Raw genomic sequence first — 18,438 nt, 5'->3', positions numbered from 1 at the left:
ATACCACCCTGCTAAAAATCTTGATGGAAGAATTAAGATGACTCTAGCAAGCATTGTCCTCAGTGAGGAGGGGGCCACAGAAGGAGGTGGGGCTGGGGTGACGGCACGTATGCCCACAGAGAGGGCTCCGAGTGCTGCCTCTGGCACGTGTGCCATAGGTTCGCCACTACTGATCTACAGTAAATAGTTCCTCAATGATAACATGCCCAGTTTATATGTAGCAAACGTTGTGGTCTATCTATATGTTAAACCACTCTATTTTTTCCTTATTTTTGTCTTCACTTTACTTTGATCTTACAGCCTTTGAATAAGAACTTTTTCTGCATCTTGAAAGGCCTGGACAAAGAACTAAAATTGAACATACTCTTTGCATTAGTGAAGATGAATACTGATTAAAAAAAATCACCAGAATCAAGTGATAAACCTTTATTGTAACACTTCAGATTTCATGTAATGTAGACAAGTTGTACATTTCACACTCTTCCCAAAAGTCAGAGAAAGTGAAACGCCGTATATATTAGTATGTTCAGCCAGCCAGCCAGCCAGCCCATGTGAGACATTTCCTGAAATATCCCCCCTTTGCCTTCAGTAGTGACCTAGTGCAGGAAGGCCATCACACTCTAATACCATTATTTGCATAAACCATTCCTAGCTCTAGATTTAAAAGCATAAAATAATGCTGAAAATAATGTTTTAATACAAAAAAGCAAGTAAGTATTCAAACAGTTTTTAACGGAACTTTTCTAGTAAATTTTAATTGAATGACTCTTACATTTCTAGTGATAAATTAGATTACTTTAAGAATCTATGTGAGAGAATTCCAGACATAGGCTATGACTTCTGAGCAGAGAAAAAGATCAATCTTTGGAAATCTCCTGCTAATCTTCAGTATTTGCTGCTAGGGCTATAGCAGTAGTAAGGAGAAAAGAACAATGTCAGGAATTGAACTAAGATGGCCTTCTGATATTCAAGAATCAAAGTGCCTCCATTCTTGCAACAATGGAGGTTATACAGGCCAATCTTGGAGCTGCTGTAAAAATCTTTCATTGTGCTGCACTGCTCTATTTTGTCCTACCTAATAGAAAGCTTGTGGGACTTTAGCATAGAGCAAATTCAACACTGTGCTCATGGAAGTGGAATGCCAGCTGGGTTATTTGATGGGCCTCATTATTGGAATCCATGTATCTTCCTGAAATATTCTTCAAAAACACAGAAAGTTCAACTTTCAATTTAGTTCTTTTTAGAAAATCTGATCATCTAACAAATCTGCTGAGATCAATGTGAGTTGTGAGCAACTATTCCACTTTACGTATTACCATATCAAGCTACTATCAAAATGACATTTCTATTTTTACGCTATTTGTTATTATTTTATATTTTTTTCAATTTTGTTAAGAATTATAAATGAATAGAATAAATGTAAATAAAATATAGCAACAGAAAAGGAAGGAAGGAAGGAAGGAAGGAAGGAAGGAAGGAAGGAAGGAAGGAAGGAAGGAAGGAAGGAAGGATAAAATAAATTCATAAAGTACTTTTTCTTATTATTATTTAAAAGCTCATCTCTTACATAAGAAAAACAAGGTCCAAATGCTACATCAATCAATCTTTGTCAACAAAAGTCCAATAAGAGCAACTAGATATAATTAATGTATTCTTTTAACTCTGGTCAAATGGCCTATCTTATCAATCTTTCCTGATTTTTGTTTTAAAAATATTATTTAATCCCTTTAAAAAGTCTTAGAGTAGTTTGCCATTCATCTATGCTTTATTTATTTATTTATTTATTTATTTATTTATTTATTTATGAGACTTATATACCGTTTTAAGTGCAAGCACTCTCTAAGCGGTGTACATCAGTAAGCAATGTATATATATATATTTACATTGCCCCCAACAATCTGGGTCCTCATTTTACCTACCTCGGAAGGATGGAAGGCTGAGTCAACCTTGAGCCGGTGAGATTTGAACCGCTGACCTGCTGAACACAGTCAGCTAAAGTGGCCTGCAGTACTGCACTCTAACTGCTGCACCACCTCGGCTTTAAAGCAGCGGTTCTCAACCTATGGGTCGTGACCCCATTTGAGGTCGAATGACCATTTTACGGGGGTCGCCAAACAATGCGATCCGCCATTTCCCCCCTCAGGGGGCGGCGCCACACATGCGCCGCGTCCGTGTGACGGGGTCGCCGTCACACAAACGTTGAGAAACGCTGCTTTAAAGTGAAAAGCCTTCAGAAGTTTAACAGATTTCTTTTGTATAACAGGTAAATTTATCCTTTAGTCACTGCTAAAAATGTCTTTCCAAAACTTAGCATGTCTTTTATCTATCCAGAAGAAAAAAAAGTATCCAGATCAGTTTCTTGTTGTAGTTCTGTTTATTTCCTTTAGGGAATGAGTCATTCAACAGATTCATTTGTATTATATTTAAATTCCCCTTCAAATTAATTTCATAGATATTGCAACTCATTCTTGTTTTACAACTTTATTAGAACATCCAAAAACCTAGGTCAAACATATTCAAAAGTTTTCACTAAGGATTTCATCTCCATTTTCTTCATCCTTTGGCTCTAGTGTCCAGTCTTCAAAATCCCCTTTAAAAAAAAAATCTCAATTTTTCCATGAGAGAGTATTCCTAAATAATTCAAAATAATTCAAAACCATTTAGTACAAATAAATGATTTTTACTAAAACTATAATTCTAAATCTCTCTGGGCCCTAATCCATTATTAATTTCCCAAAATCTATATACTAAGTATTCTTATGCCACATAGTCCAAAAAATCATGTATTTTTAAATCTTTTAAAATTAAACTTATGCTATTGTCTTTTAAGGAGAAGGAAACCCAAAAGATGAATACCTGGTCTGAAGGGTCTTAATCTCTCCATTACTCAAAATAATTTGGTTGAAATATTTGACTGGTCTACACCCACTCCTTGCCAAGCAATTTAACAACATACCGCAAGGAGGTGTTAGAATGAGACAAGTTAATGTCAACAGAAGTATGTTTCAAAGAGACTCGCTTTCACCACTATTGTTTGTCATTGCATTGATTCCTCTATCAATAATACTAAACAAGTCAAGCCATGCCTATCAAAGATAAAAAAAATCTGCCAGGTTATCCCACCTCTTTATAGAGACGATCTGAAAGCTGTATGGAAAAATACCATCTGAAATAGAATCACTGTTCAGCATTGTCCATATATTCAGCTAAGATGGAGTTTGGACTGGAAAAATATGCCATGGTTATCATCAAATAAGGAAAAATATTGAAAATTGAAAGAATCAACATGTCCTATGGAAATAACATCAAGAGTTTGGATGAAGATGATCACTACAAGGGCATCCTTCAAGCCAACAACATCAAGGAAACTGAATTCAAGAAGTGAATACATCAAGAGAGTGTAGACAACCTTAAAGTCCAAACTCAGTGGAGGAAATACCATTAAGACAATTAACATCTGAGCAATTCCAGGCATTAGATACACAGCTGGAATAGTGCATTGGATTCAAGCAGAATGGAAAGCCCTTGATAGAACGTCTGAAGAGTGTCTATCCCAAAATATGGTGAGTCAGAATTTATAGAAACCTACAAATAATATCAATCTTCACCCATTCAACAAGGACTGATTTAGGTATTGGAGTTCTTGGCATCTGGTAACAAATGGGCTACAAGACTTAAAGCTGAGCAACAAGGCTGAATACCTGCAGGACTACTGAAAGAAAAAAATATTTACCTATCACAACTATACTTGGAACAGATTATATCCTGTGATGATACATTTAACACCCTCAGACAAGAACATCTGCCTATCTCATATCCTTGGGAAGGATAGGTAGGTAATAATCCAGTCTCTATGGATGTGCCAAGGTTCTGACTAATGAAATCAAATAAATTAGAACTCCAACACTTGAAGTTTTCTCAAAGCACATATTGATTAGATACATATTATTGGCATGGTCAAAAGTGAAACCAACTCTAAATTTACTCTTAGGGATTCAGTGTAATTAAATGTAACACTTCCCTCCCCTCTGCTATGTGATTGATCACACTAACCAATGGAAGCAATTGGCAGGCTCTGTGAAACTTCTTTCCACTTTTCAGCTCCTGTGGGAATGACCTTGGTTCCCATGGGACCGCTCCGTGTTTAGTTTAACAATGCTGTAGCTTTCTCCGTCCTCTCCCCCACAACCTATGGCAACTCAGAATGACAAAGATGGCTTCAGCCAGATTTGTTTCAGAAGTTGACAGGCTGTCTGAGCAACAAACCCTAATCAAAGTAATCAAAAAAAAAAATTGTTGAAATATAAGATTCAATCAAACTTTATAGCATTATGTCTATAAAGGCTAATTTACAAGTGTGATTTTGATATACTCCAGACTATCAGTCACTCCACTCATAAGCTAATCATAAAAGTGGCTGTTTTTGTGGTCTATTCATTAGGAGAGACTGCTGGAATCATGTGGATTATCTCAACAATCTCTTTGTTCTGGACATATTATGCTGGCTCAGATCCAGCATATCAGCCGTGGTTACTCTCACAAATGCTATCTTGCTAGCCATTGAAATCCAGCAAAGTCTCAGCACATCATGACACTTACAGAGAGTCTCGAGGTAATGTCTTTAATTAGTTCTGCATGAACTGGCAATGTTGTTGTGGAGCTTCTTCTAATCATAAACAACTTGCAAAACATTACATAGAGCATCAGTACAAAAGATAAAATTACTTTCTAAAGAAGGAGAAAGTGCTTCTGATATTGGAACAACTGTGTTTCAGGAACCTTGGAAACTGGAAGTCAGGTTTCTAAACAATTGTTTGTGCTGATGTGAAGCATTGCACTGGATTAAAAAGCCACAGATTTTGTAATCTTTGGGGACATGAGTCTTGATCATTTATTTTGACTAAGAGGCTATTAATTTTTATAACCACTGTTATGGAGGAGGCAGGCCTTCTCTATAATAGCCAAAGGATAGGTGGGGATGAAGTTGGAATGATGTAATTGTTCAAGGAACTCAACCATGCCTTACTTGTGAAGTCCAAGGCCTTCTGAGATCTCTCATCTGGAAGATCTTCATTTTGACTAGTAACTTCTATGCAAGGTCTTCCAGAAGAATCTTCTGGTCAGGAGAAGAGCCTAACCCTATACTTCTAATACACTAAATACTCTGCTGGCTGGCTAGCTGGCAGGCAAGCATAATCTCCAGGCACTTTCTAAGAAATCACACTCATTCTCTCTGTCTTCTGTTCTTCCTTTATACATATTTGACTATAGTTTTCTTTCAGGTGAACCAAAACTTCTAGGATCTGGCTAAGCCTTAATTTTAAGGAACAGCTTCCATTAGATCCCAATTCCACTTAATACAGTGGTGGGATTCAGATATGTGAACAACCAGTTCTCTGTGTGGATAATGCTTCCAGAAGTCCATCCTGGGCCTGGGCAACAAAAAATTAGCTACCGATCCTGCCAAAGTGGTGCAAACTGGCTGAATCTCACCACTAACTTAATGGCATGTTCTGTATGCATTTTATAGGAAGTACTTTATCCTTAACAAAAGGATGCAGTTAGTGACACAGGTTAAAAAGAGGGAAATGGAGGATTATGACAATCCTCACATTGAAATGTACATTCTTCAGGAAAGAAATGCTGTCTGTTTCCATTTGTTCCTTTCCTGAGTGGCAGCAAATGGGGGAATAATAGGTGTTAAAGAGTTTTATAATAATATATAGGAAAGTAAATTATTTTGAATATACAGTATGCTTAATATCATAGTAAAATAGTTTGCTATGCTTTACAGCCTTCTCTAAGCAGTTTACAGAGTCAGCATATTGCCCCCCAACAATCTGGGTCCTCATTTTACCAGCTTGGAAGGATTATCTTCTTTTTGTTTTGTTTTTAAGCCACATAACAATGTAGACTATACTCCTGAGATGTCCTGGTATTAAGTACTAAGCAAGTCAATCACTACTTAACTTTTACAAAAGCAGCCATGATAATTAGATGATGCTTAATTGCTAGGACCTATGCATATCTTAGTGATATATTTAGCTGAATAAAGCAGATAAATTACTAATAATTCACACAGCCACCCACATCATCTTAAATAAAGAAGTTCTCATGATGTCTTTTAAAGATTAACAAACTATCATACATTTAATATGCCCCATCTTTGTACATCCAATGTCTGGGGAATCTTACCACTTCAGTAGAAGGGAAATCAAGCAACTGCTTTGAAATAATTCCCCAATGATTTAATTATCATGGCATTTTAAAATGGTCCAAACTTCAACAGCTGCTAGACGCTTATTCTGATAACAAAATTAGAACTGGATTTATTCCACCTAGTTTAGCAGCCAACATGGTCATTTGTTAAAGCCCAAAGACCAGCTTTGCCGTGGTGCAGCTAAGGATGAACATTTCTTTGCATAAGGTGAATTAATTAGTTGCTATGAAGCTTGGTGTTCTTTCTCCAGTTACTCCCAAAGTCAGGAATATGACCAATCTAGAAGCACAGCAAAAACTATTTGCATATTTACACAATAATTAGAAATGGAAACTGTGGAAGAAACATGGTTTCTTTTCACAAAATCAGTCAGAAAGCTGCAGCAAGAGAAGGTAATAGTTTTATCTGTTATGAGCTTATCCGTTTAGCTTTTCCATTCATCCTTTTTGGCTGGGAAGAATATTTTCTCTACACAAATAAGTATGCCATACACTGTTTACAAAGTTAGCTAAACAGACAAATCTATTATCTTCTCTTACTGTAGTTTATTATTTCCTATACAGAAAACTTATTTCCTATACAGAAAACCCTTTTCTTCATTAGCTGATTTTTTATATTAATACTTGGGGTTATGGAGTTTGATGCCTTTCACAAACCTCATAACTTTCTCCCTGTCAAATGCTAAAAGGAATGGCACAGGGAGATGGGTGGCATTATTATTTTCAATAATGGTCTGATTCTCTAAGATAATTTTTCAACTTGGATAAATTGAAGATGTCTGGGCTTCAAATTCCAGAATTTTTCAGCTAGCACTCTGTGTTTATTTGCAAGAAACAAGTCTGCAAAAAAATTGGGAAGGATTCTATTTTTACATCTCACTGGCATGGGCTTGCAACTATCTCTCCAATGATAAAGAATTTTGCTTTGGATTCAAATCTATTTCCTTTTCCTAGTATTGGATAGTTGCTGGAAAAAGTAGAAGCCTGGTGTTTGGTTTATGTTCCTGTGTACTCTGAAGCATTTTGTAATGATAATATTTGAAATGGCACATAGCTCTAATATTTACCTAAAAGGAAGACAACCCTGAATTTAAGACAACTCTCCCAACTCCATTCATTAATCACTTTTACCATGGTCAGCAAACAGTCATTTAAGATTAGCATTTAATCTTAGGTCAGCCCTTTGCAGCTTTCAGGTGATCATGTGATCAAAATTTGGATGCTGGCAACTGGTTCACATTTATGACTGTTGCTGTGATCCCTTTTGTGCCTTCTGACAAGAAAAGTCAATTCACAAGCATGTTACACACTTATCAACTGCAGTGATTTACTTAACAACTCAGACAAGAAAAGTCATAAAATGGGGGAAAACTCACTTAACAAATGTGTCATTTAACAACAGAAATTGTGGTTGTACTCTAAGTCAAGAACTATCTGTATTACATATGACAATAGGTCTTTAGGAGATGATATTTTTATCATTGAAAGGTGATGCCTATTGATCTTATATTTTTATTTCAATGCTATCAACCATTTGTGATAATAATTCAACTTTAATCCCATTCCCTCAGTTTATATACTCAATCGCATCCTGGGCAAAGAGTGCTATAAGCAGATTGGTTGATTTTTTTTTTTTAAAAAAATAGACAATTATATTATTTACATAAATGACCTTATAGTTCAATTCTCTGGGAGTTTACAGTAGTGGCCAAAATTGTGGAAACCTTTTGGAAAAGTGTACAGTAGAAATGCCACCTTTGGTTAAATTTCCATCAATTTTTCTTCTAATTTCTTTATAACTGTAGCCTTGTTCACTTAATAATACTATTTTACATCGCTTTCTGGGCAACCAGTCAATTCTTTGCACCATTATTTTAATTTTATTACATTTTACAAGCTCACTAAATGAAAGAACACAAAAACCCCCAACGAACTTGATAGCGATGACATAACACACTGACAAATGTTCTCCTCTCATCTTCAATACATGAGATCAATAACTGAACCCTGTGATCTGATTGGCTCATTGCCAAACAAGATGACACCTGATTGGCTCTCTAAACACTTGTGCTCATTGGCTATAATCAGATGAAGGAAAGCTACCTGATATCAACCTAAACAAGATGTCCTTCCTTTTTTTGGTTATTTGGCTATAACTTTTCATAGAATACAGTACAGATAATTGAACAAACTAAGTTGCATTACATTCTTGATTAAACTATCTTTCCATTGATATATAATTTTATGGTACTACTCCAAAAACATGGTGTTATTAGCCATGAAACCTAAAAATACATCTTTTCCAAAAAGTTTCCACAATTTTGGCCCCTACTGTAGCTTTTAAAACTGTGATTCATTGTTTGCTGAAATTGTGCTTTTGTTTTAAAGAAATCATAGTCCTGTAAATTTAGATTTCCTTAACAAAAACAATAAAATCCTTTTTTTAAAAAAAAAAATCCTCCCTATCTAGTACTTGTTACTGAGCAATTGATGAGAAATCTAATCAGTCAGAATTTTCAACTTTAGGTCATCCAAATATACAGAATAACTAGATGCATGCTAAAATTTATACTTTTGAGAATTAAGAAACATGGATTGCAAAAAGTTGCATTATTTCACAAAAATACCCACCAAAACATGCATTCTGTCTTTTATTGAGTAAAATGTGCTTGCACACAATGTGTAAGTTGGAAAAGGGCACAGCAGAATATATGTATGTTAAAATTCATAACAACTGAAAATATATGCATCTAAAAATAGTGTGTGAATACTGTATAGAAAAGAAGGCAAACAGTATTTGTCAGTTGAAAAAAAACCCCAAGAAGTCAGACTAAACCAAAATTGATAGACTTGTCCAAATCTGCAATTAACCAGAAGTCCTCATTCTGGTCGGGTTTCACTCATATGGCCACAATCCAGAAATTATTCCAGTTCAAGACCAATAATGGCCTCCAACTAATTGTGCAGGGTCAAACTTTCCTTCTTCCATCAGAAGACTTGTAGCCCCATCTACTTGGAACTTCTTTCCATACCATACTAACTCTGTCCTAAAATTTTATTAGATCACGATTCCATTCCTTTTATTAGAAATTCATATATAATTATGAAGGTGAGAATTATTAATCTTGGTGACACTCAGTATCTAACAAGAAGTGATTATTATTAAAAGTGGATTTACAACTGACAACCCAACAGAATCATTTAGAAAAGGTTGTTTCACTGGGTCTACAAAATAAAGTGGCTTTTAAGGTTTAAAGGGGATATACAAGTGATAAAACAAGAGAGTGATGTGGATATTTTTTTTTCCAAATAAAAGAGGTTAGTTAAAGTCTGGAAGAAATCTGTGTAATGGTACAAATCAATCCTAAAACAAAAATTTGAATGAACTACTGATTGAGACTGTTAAAAAAAATAAAAGAACAATATAAAGTTGGATTATTTGATCAAGGTTAAAACAAGATGAGTTGTTACTTTAAGGACATTCTACTGACACCAGAACTGAGAAAATTACAGTATGTTTATACTCATAGTGAGCTTTGAATATTGTTTATTTCTTGAGAATTCTGAACTGATATATTTTTAAAGGAGATAAAATATAGCAGAATAAATGTCATAGTTCAAGCCCTGGAATTTTCAGTTGATAAAATTAAGTAGTCAGTGATAGATAAGAGATCTGTTTGAGTATATGAAAAGCCACCATTGGCAATGATGCATGGCTAAATTGCCAAAGATCTGGCCTATCGCCTTTTGTTTGAATTTTAATGAAACTTGCTCAAATTCACCTTTCATGAAAGAGTGTTTAAACTGGAACGAATTGTCTTGTGTCATATCCTGCTCACAGTTTTGCAATATAGTTGTCTAAATACAGAGTAGATACACAAATGTACATTAGGGAAAATGCATACAATTGTGTATGAAATGGTGGGCATAAAAAGCATTATAAAAACTGCTTCAAAATGTGCATTCTAGGAGAATAAACATAAATATATACTAATATTCATGTGAATGTAAACAAGCAGAAACAGATGCCAAATCTGATTTGGAAAAACAAATAAAGAAAAACAAGGGGAAGCTCTCTTTATCACTAACAAAAATACCTATTATATATTTTTCCTAACATTTCAGAATATAGGTATGAAAAAGTTCTGATTCTCTTCCACAGACCACAACAGTTGTGTTCCAAAGCTGGCTGACAATTTTTGCTTTTGAGGTGGAAGTAACTCTAATCTGTCCCTACAGTTTGAAAAGCTACTCACCGCTTTTAAAAGGGCATGTGCATCTTTTTTATCTGGCTTATTTCTTTAAAAAATTTCAGATTTACTTTAAAATAAATAAAAGTGTCCTTTATAATATCATTTTTTCATCTATTTCTTTCCAGATTTTTTTTTATTATAAGCTACTTATGCCTCAGAAAATTTTACCAAAGAAGCAAGTAAAAAAAAGAACATTTACTTTTATAAAAGACATCGATTTCTGTGTACAGAACAATTATACTTTACAAGAAACAGTAACAAATGCAATGTTTTTTCAATATGCTTACCACTTTTGATAAATAATTAGCCTTATTTAAAATTCTGAGAATATGTATTTTAGCGTGTGCTTGTAAAAGTATTTGAATACTACTGAATTCCATGTATGTGCAGTCCAAAAGAGGGAGTTATTAGGGTAAAATTTGCATTTTTGTTAAGTAGCTTATTTTAATCTTTCCCCAATTCTACTTCTGTTCTGTTTGGGTTTTCTATTATTATTTCTCAATCAGATAGAATTATTTCTCTCACAGATAAAAAATTTGAAATATTTTACTTAGAATAATCCCATATGATGCTATGAGGTATTATTTTCTTTGTATTTACTGGGGTTTAGTTTATTTGTATTACTCAACAAGTTATTTAATCTTTCAGTGCTGCTTTATCCCTCATGAATATGGAGAACAATCACCAGGAATTCAATGAGAAACTGAAGAAGAGATATAAAACTTGTAGCAAATCATTTAAGTACTGCATGAGAAAGACACAACTTGGTTCATTATTATGCCTATATTGGGTATAAATGTCCTGCATACTGAGGCACATTTTGTTTTTGAGAAATATGTTCCTATAATGTCTACTACTGCCTCATCCTCAGCCCAGTACTGAGGTAATATTAATCTCCAGAAGTTGTGAATGCTCCAACACTGGAAGTTTTTAAGAAGAGATTGGACAACCATTTGTCTGAAATGGTATAAGCAGGGGGTTGGATTAGAAAACCTCCAAGATCCCTTCCAACTCTTGTTATTCTATTCTATTCTATTCTATTCTATTCTATTCTATTCTATTCTATTCTATTCTATTCTTCCAATTTGGAAGTGGTGTTTTCTTTCTTCTCTGAATGCCTTTGATATGAGCCTGAGATGACACAATCAGGGACAGCAATGGTTTGGATCTTGTTGGCCTAACAATGCTTCTGTGGAATCATCTTGCCTAGTTGCTGGCACTATATTTGTACAATCCATTTCACTTCGACTGCAAAAATGACATAACTTCCAAGATCTATTAGCCATATCCTGTGAATTGCTGCATGGGAACTTTCAGCCAGTACTGGTTGTTCCTCATTGCCAAGTTAATATTCATTTTCCTGGTCTGGTACCAGAGGACAACACTGCAATATTCCCAGCACTGTCCCACAGTCTATCTTTAGAGCAGATCAACAATGAGTCTGGACAGTATTACTGTCTTTAAACAATGTATTATGGATAGTTTTAGGACAAACTGTGAGTGTCAGTTTGATATAGTGACTAAAGCACCAGGCTGGAAACTGGGAAACTATGAGTTCCATTCCTTACCTGGAACATAAAGCCAACTAGGTGACATTGGGCCAGTCACTCACTTTCAGCCCTACCACTCTCAGCCCTATCACAAATCACTTTTGATAGTATGCCAAGAAAACAGCAGGGATTTTTCCAGGCAGTCACAAGGAGTCAAGGCTGGTTAAGAGGCCCAAAATAAATTGGTAGCAATTGGTGGATTCCATATCATCCTTTCATTACTTCCCAAAACCTTACCAGTTGCTTTCTTGAATGTCTGTTCAGACTGTGTGGGGGCTCAAGCTCACCGTGGTCCCATCAGATAATGAGTAGTCTGATATCAGCCTGCCTACATGATCAGAAGAGCTGGTTTGAAATACAAATTGAAGAAACTAAATTGGAGTTTTCAGTGTTTTGTGGCACTGGATTTTTCCTCCCTTTATCCTTTTTAAAATCAGTTTTCCCCACAAATCATATCTGGCCAGGCAAATGGCTTGTTTTCCTCTCCCTCTATTTTTTCTGTATGTGTGATATGTATGCGTGTGTGCGTGTGCACATCACACATGCTTTCTGTATTTAAGAGTCTCCCCAACAATGCAAGCACATAAATAAAATGTAATCTTAGATATGGTCAGAGCAGTCTTAGATATTGTAGTTTTGTACATTCACACAACAAAAATTGATTTTAGCCAAGTAAGAGAATCTTCTGCAATATAATGTGGTATATTTGAATCCCTTTGATATAGATGAAGGGCAAGGAGGGCCCACCCCTTCATTTAAAGTGGCTCATTAATACAACTGGAATCCTGTTGTTGTTGTTTTTTAAAAGGAACTTATGAGAAATTTTCATTCATACATTCTGCCATACTCCCTAATGATTATTAACATCTTGAAGAAAAGCAGAGTTGTTTTGCTTCTGTAGTTCATTTCTGAAGTGTCAACACTCATTTAAAGAACTAGTGTTCTGAAGACACTTGATTAGATAGTCCATGTTCTGAATGTGAACATTTATTATGACAATCATTGTTTACCAATAGAATCTTGCAGAACATAAATTATAGGGTTGTGTAATACTAGCTAAAATAGTTGCTGTGATAACTACAAGGATTTTTCCCCCTCAAAAATACTGTAATTGCATCATCCTTATATTCACATTAGCTTGATGAGAACATTTTTCTGATCTCTGCTTGAAAAAAAAATGCAGCACATTTAAATAAAACTATATATTTCTTTCTCTCTCTTTTGTCTCATTTTTTTAAAAAAAAACTGAATTCACAGAATTGCAGCCATGTTGCTGTGCATAAGCTCTGTAAGACTATGCTTTTGATCTTGTGTTCTTAGGCTGTAATCTTTCCTAAATAATAAAAGCTAGATCTAAATATGTAGCATAGTAAAGTAGGTAGAATGTTAAAAGTAGGAGGATCCTCCAGCAATTCACTCAATTCAACCTGAGAGGATTGTTCATGAACACTGAAGAGTCAAGACATTTAAGAAAGAAATGGCGCATGTTTTGTAAATATGCAGATCAAGTAGAGGGGGAAAATGTAGTGATATAAATAAAGGATGCTGAACTTTGTGTCTCCTGCTAAAAACAGTATTTAACAGGTGTCAGTTTGCTAGTATTATTATTGCTACTATTACTACAGTATATTCTGTCCTGCATTATAGAATCAATCCCAGGATAGTCAGAAAATATATAGCACCATTCTAAAACCCAATAAAATAAACAAATGACAATCAATATCAAGAATACAAATATTTGATTAACAGGTTCAATTATTAATCAAAGGACTCTAGTATATCAAAATGTATATAGTTAGATTAATTGCTTTCATGGTGGGATCTAAAAGACTATCATAAGGAAATTGGAATAAGGAAAAAAACAATTTTGTAGTCTCTAAAAATCTGCTTCAGATTTGGTGTAAAGTAGACAAAATAGAACTATGCAGGCAAGAGAACGATAGGAACTGAATTAACTGAACAACTTTTTGCTAAAAATGGACAATTAAATTTCAATGGCTTATGGGAATAACACTCACTGCGACAAAAAAATATCAAAATTGGGAATAGAGATTCTACTACTGATATGAAGATCTTTCATTTGATTTTCAGGTTTACTCAGACCAATCCTCCATGACTGATACTATCCTTGTAAAGAACTCACACACAATAAATACTCTTATTTTTGGTCTTAAAGATTTCTGGCTCACAGGTATGGGCTGTAAAACATTTCAATGTTTTCTTCTTGAATACAACCCTGAGGTAGTAAATACTGTCATATTCTGGGCACTGGTTCATTGTTTAAAAAATAAATCATGTAATAAAGGCTTTCTACGATGACTTTCCCATTATGGTAATGGTGGGTATCATGATACCCTTCAGAAGATTTTTAACTTTTAAGTCTCAGCAATCAGAATAAGTAGGAGAAGAAGAAAGAAATGTGTGAAGTTGTCCCATGTATGTATTTGATGAACGGAAGGAGGAAATATCATGTAAATTCAAGATTCTACTTTAGAACTTATTCTACTTTAGGATAAACTAAGCATAAAGTTGAAAATTCAATGTGTGAGGGAGTGAAGTTGGGGTCTCTGTGTGCTCTTTTCAGAATTAGGAATAGCCATCATTACATTAAATACAGACAAGATCCCCCTCCTTCACTTCCCTCAGGCATTGATACATTCCCTCAGATTTATAATCATCCCACCCAATAGTATAATGCTAAAACAAAATAGGAACAGGTGTGTGTAGCAGGAAAGGTGAATGCGAATGCCCTATACATGGGAAAATAAAAATGACATCTGGAGATTAGAAGCTATTACCAACAGGCAAGCAGACAACCAGTCAACTGTCAGGATCACAAGCTATGATGAGCAGCATATGCTGATGAGAATCCTAGCAGGAGCACAGAGCTTTACTGGGAGCTCAATAGCAACTACAGTAGAAGAGGAGTAACTATATTGAAACAATACCTCACTGAACCCCTTAGAACCCAAATTAACCACACAGCAAACCAGAGACAGCAGCAACCCTCAACCAATCCATACAAGCCCCCCTCCCCCCAGAACTTTGCCTCCCAATGACCCTGAGCTGATGTAACCTCCACATCACAAGACCCATCACAAGCCTCTCACTGAGGACTCACATTTGACCCCTCCTCCCAGAAGTTCACCTCCCAATGACCTTGACCTGATGTAAGCTCCCCATCACAAGCCTCTCACTGATGACTCACACCAGATGCATCACAAGACCCCCACTTGACACACCCACACCCAAAGCCCTTATAAACAGAACACTGACATTGACATCCCCAAACCTCCACTGAAGATGTTACCTAGCCTGGTAATAAAATGTTTGGAAACCAACTCACAAGCTCAGAGAAGGAACCTTCACCCTCACAATACCTTATCCCAATTAGTGCAAACATGTTTGGAAAAAGACAATGGCTCTATGCTACTTTATTCACTTTGAAACTTTGTTTAACTGAGTATTAAAAGACTGAGTGTAAATGAGTGAGTATTAAACATTTAAGTGGCAACATTATCTTGCAAATCCTAGAAGTGTGGAATTGACTTGGAGCAAAAGCTTATATGTGCTAAACACTGTGTCGTGCCCAGTCTTGGAGAGCAAAAAACGCTCACATGATACATTCTCTTATTTTTGGTATTAATTTAAATAGCTGATATCATCAGATTGATCATAAGCAGGCCAGAAGAAGATCTTACAGAATTGCAAACTTTGGGGAAACTGTCAAGCAATCCATTGCTTAAGGCAAGAATCTAAATTAGAGATTTCCTGACAAATGGTTGACCATAGAATTCAGAAAGTAAGTTTTACTTCTTTCCTTGCATGTGTTTGCGACAAAAAAAAAAAAAAAAAAAATGCTGATTCCACTGACATGGATAAGTTTAAAGGGGACAATATTTTTTTTTCTTGGGACTGAATTAAGTTGGGGGGAAAAATCCCCCTTTTCTTATTTTCCTCAATAGAATACGCCATTTTAGGGTTGTTGTTTTTCTTTGCACTTTAAGCATCTTGGAACATATTATTATTATTTTTCCTAAAAACATTAAAATATATAATAAGCTTGTGAATCATTTCTCCCATAAAATAGGCTCTGAAAAACAAATGCAAAAGAAAGTTCAGATGCACCATAAAATAGAGTGTTAAAAACACACAACTCCTCAGACAAACAACACCTAATTTTAATGTTTTTCCAAAACATATTTGCAAACAGAACAACAACAACAAAAAAAAACAGAACCTGTCCATATTATTGCAGCTTGAATCAAAAGTACAGACACTTTTTCCTGAATTGAATGGAGCATCTTCTCTCATGTTTGATCCGAAGATAATAGCAGAGAAGACATTCGAATGTGGTTAGAATTTTTCTTTGTGTTTTGTATTTGGGATGTGATGTTAATTAATAATATCAAAACAACCATGATTGAGGGTATAAGAATTTTCTGGCAGCCCAGAAATCTATGATAAGAAGTTTTCTGATCCTCTGCCCCAAAGTCCATTTTAAAAATAATTGCTACACAGAAGATTAGTAGCAGATGGAAATCTGTAAGTCATTTCACAGAGTTCCCTTAAAGCTGTAATGATCAACTTCAGTCACTTGAGGCTTCTACAGTACATGAAAGCATGCTCTCCAGAGAAGACACAGCAAGAAGGATCCATTCAAGTCTTGGGAACACTTAAGATAGTCATCTTGGTTTTTAATTACCCCCATTCCAAAAAGCAGAGAACCACTTTAGTGTAGTGCAGGGGTCCCCATCCCTGGTCTGTAGACCATTACCGGGCCACGGCATGGCAGCAACCAGTCCACACAAACAAGCAAAGCCCCATCTGTGGGGTGCAGGCAGCACACAAAACCATGCACTCTCCGGTCTGTGGAAAAAAACTTTCTCCACAGAACCAGTTCCTGGTGCCCAAAAAAATTGGGGACCTCTGGTATAGTGGTTAAGGCACCAGGCTAGAAACCAGGATATTTTTGGGGAAGAGGAAATTAGATGGTTATAGAATAAGAAATCATTCTGCAGTAGGGATGTGGGAAAAGTAAATGGTTGACAAGATAGTAAAGAGAATTATAAATCAAGTCAGGCTCTGCTGGATCTACAGACTAATCACAAGTTATGTTTTGCATAGATTGCAATATTGCCCAAGCTGGGAAGTGGTATAAAAAGCCAGACTATATGGACAGGAATGAATGGTTCAAATTAATTATTCAAAGGATAATACATTTTAAATGAAATCTTCATAGATTATTTGCTGTGAACTTCTGTATGTTTTTAATTTAATCATTTTTACTTTCAGATGAATTGTCATCAGAACTGGCCAAGGTTAATATTTGGTAACTTTGCTGAATTGACTATGGTTGCTTGATCTGAATGAATAAAGAGGTTAATGGTGATAATAATGATTCACATTCCCCTGGGAGGAGAACCTTGTGAAATGATTGGTAGAATGCTAGAATTACTATAACAATGCTCCCGAATAAGCTGTCTATCTCTGCTAAATTCTGTGAATGAACACACAGACCATGAACAATAGAAAGGTGCAAGTGGAGATGGTATTAACTGCAGTGTAATGTCAAAATAAGGATGTGGATTGTTTCCGAAGTGACTACAATATTTGTTTTGTGCATAAGAAAAGACTATATCTGACCTAATAATTGAAACAATGCCTTTGAACAATGTCTACATTCAGAATCATTTGAATAAGAAATAATGTGGACCTGGAAGTTGAGGCAGACTGGGAGATACTGCTGTTCCTGCTCCGCTCTTCTGCCTGTTGATGCTGTAGAAATGAAGGAAGAATGATTCACAACACAGAAGGGCAAAACTGAAACTGCAGTATGTGAAAAAATAAAATAAAATGAAGTGTTCTGAAATATAAGAGGTGCATTCTTGTATTGGAACATGTTTTGGAACATGCAAATTTGTTTATGGATGCTATACTGAGGATTATTATTTATAATTCTTTGTGCATTTTAATAAAGAAGAGTAGTGAAGAAGTACCCAACTGAAACTTGAGTGAAAGTATTCACACTTTCACTAAAGTGGGATTTCAATAAAAGCTTGTCATGGATAGTCTTTATTTCAATAAGAAGTTCCAATCTGCCCACACAAATTAGTAATATATTTACTGTGTATTTAGAGTGTGTGTGATTTAAATGGATTCACTGTTACATTTTTTATCTTGTCCTTGTCTGCTGAATCATATGACACTTGCCACATGGAGAGAAAAGAACGATTGAAGTAAATAAATTAACTATACTTGTCAAGTTTTGGAGCAAAAGACAGCAACATAAATGTCACTTTTTTAAAAAAATGCAAACATTAATAAAGCAATCAGGCACATTTATGTTCCATTGATTGACACCGATTGACAGTGTGCATTATTCATGAGAAGAAAATGTGTGCTTGTTGGCTGTT

General features: G+C 35.3%; 1 protein-coding gene across 2 annotated transcripts in view; it reads right to left on the bottom strand.

Annotated features, from left to right (window-relative positions):
- Positions 1-18,438, bottom strand: part of CDH9 (cadherin 9) — a 145,725-nt gene that overhangs the window by 119,390 nt on the left and 7,897 nt on the right. The window contains exon 1 of one of the 2 annotated variants that reach the window (XM_039349418.1): positions 4,054-4,179. The exons of the other annotated variant lie outside the window; for it this stretch is intronic. The gene's annotated coding sequence lies outside the window, so the exon portion shown is untranslated. Of the gene's footprint in view, positions 1-4,053; positions 4,180-18,438 lie in introns of those variants that run through there. 2 annotated transcript variants of the gene reach the window in all.

Source organism: Crotalus tigris, unplaced genomic scaffold, assembly GCF_016545835.1.
Source record: "Crotalus tigris isolate CLP2741 ecotype Arizona unplaced genomic scaffold, ASM1654583v1 scf7180000018270.1253626, whole genome shotgun sequence".
NCBI lineage: Eukaryota > Metazoa > Chordata > Lepidosauria > Squamata > Viperidae > Crotalus > Crotalus tigris.
The sequence above is the reverse complement of the archived record's forward strand: the minus strand, read 5'-3'. Positions and strand labels throughout refer to the sequence as shown.